General features: G+C 41.9%; 1 long non-coding RNA gene across 1 annotated transcript in view; it reads right to left on the bottom strand.

The window, feature by feature from the left end:
- Window positions 1–251: 251 nt before the first annotated feature.
- Window positions 252–1,695, bottom strand: part of LOC311055845 — a 2,951-nt gene continuing 1,507 nt past the window's right edge. The window contains exon 4 of the long non-coding RNA XR_014601820.1: window positions 252–1,695. This exon is cut by the window's right edge and continues 122 nt beyond it. This is a non-coding gene — a long non-coding RNA (uncharacterized lncRNA).

Raw genomic sequence — 1,695 nt, 5'->3', positions numbered from 1 at the left:
GCCCACAACACCCTAGGAAACTTGTGGATAGGCTTATATACCGTAGCTGTGTATTTTAGACAATGAATGCAGGCAAAACAATCCTTGATTATGAGGGCTAAAATCCTAGATTTTGCGAAATATGCGGGGTGTTGTCAAATATGCAGAAAAATGAGAAATATGCAAAAAGTTTCAATATATGCAGAAAGTTTGCGCAGAAATATGCGAATATGCACCCCTTTTGAACCCCCCCCCCGGCATAATCTGCAAAATATGCGATAAATTATGTGATTGCATGATTGCATTTTTCCGGAGGGTCTACTAGTTCCTGTGTTGAGCGTAATTCAGAACCAACGCAGAATTATGTTTCGACACAACAAAGCGTGGAGAGCTGAATCGAACACATTTCGGCTGTTTGGCTGTAGTATCCATTGGGCCATTTTACATGGACAGGTCATGCACACACTCCAGTTTTAATGTAACAAGTGTAAACTTAGGCTATTATGCAAGTAAAAATGTACTGACTTGATTATTGATTACTGACCACATTTATTGGAAAATAAACATGCATTGTATAATCTCACTGTTTAATAGTGTGACATAAAACAAATCTGTACTGCTTTAGATATCAATCAACATATCTAAAGTCTTAACGTTGAGTAGTGACAAGGTGACAGACAACATTTCATTATAGCGTTATAAACTGTTCACTGATCTTACAGTTAGATTATATGACAAGAAAATGAAACAGTACTGCGTTAGATATCAATCAACACATCTAAAGTCTAAAGTTGAGTACAGTGACAGCGCATACATTTTTCGCTGTTTGAAACTCTGCACCTACACAGAGTAGGTGCGGCATCGGGTTGTTTAGTCCCCCAAGTAATTGGTCCCTTTCTCGTCTATCCAGATCTCCCCTTGCTTGGCAAACTTCACCCCCCCATTGGTGAGGACCACTGGCTTGTACTTAACAAAGCGTTTCTCCACCAGGTAGTTCTCAAACAGTGGCTTGCCGTCTGGGCATTGGGACGGCATGTGCTTGGTAGTCTTGAAGGCAGTGACATACATGTCATTGTCGACGGTGCAACATATGTGGTCCATGGGGCAGAGGGCGATGTGATTGACACCAGGCGCGGAGTGCAAGCGGTAGAGTTCTCAACGGGCCTGAAAATTAAGGCTCGGCCCTAACTGGGCCTGACTGGGCCGACCCGAGGCTCGGCCCGAACCCGAGTATTACCGTCATGTTGGGCCCGAAAGCCCGAAAGAAACAGAGGGGGGAAAAAAAAGGAAAAAAATAAATATGATTTTGTATTATTTTTATATTTAAAAATGATATATTATTCTGTTCTGAATGTGTATTTATCTATTATGAAGATGGCCCTGACGATGATGACTGACGTTAACTTACAGTGTAAGTTAACGTCAGTCAGTGTAAGTCTTACACTGTGCTGATTTGAATTAAGTTAAATCCTTGTCTTGCTCACGGACACACCTCTGTGCAATGAAATGCATCGTCTGCATTTCTCTGCCTCTCTCGACCGAGTTACCATCGGAACACTCGCCCAGAATCGTTTTTTTTTATTCTCTCTCGCTTTGCTGCCTGAGCCCTGAGCAGCACAGTGCAAGTTAACGCCAGCCAGTCAGCGCTGTCAGCGCCATCTTCATAATAGATAAATACACATTCAGACAGAACAGAATTTTAAAATATATCATTAA

Source organism: Gymnoscopelus microlampas, assembly GCF_963454915.1.
Source record: "Gymnoscopelus microlampas genome assembly, chromosome: 11".
Taxonomy (NCBI): Eukaryota; Metazoa; Chordata; class Actinopteri; order Myctophiformes; family Myctophidae; genus Gymnoscopelus; species Gymnoscopelus microlampas.
Note: the sequence above shows the minus strand (reverse complement) of the source record. Positions and strands in the feature narration are given on the sequence as shown.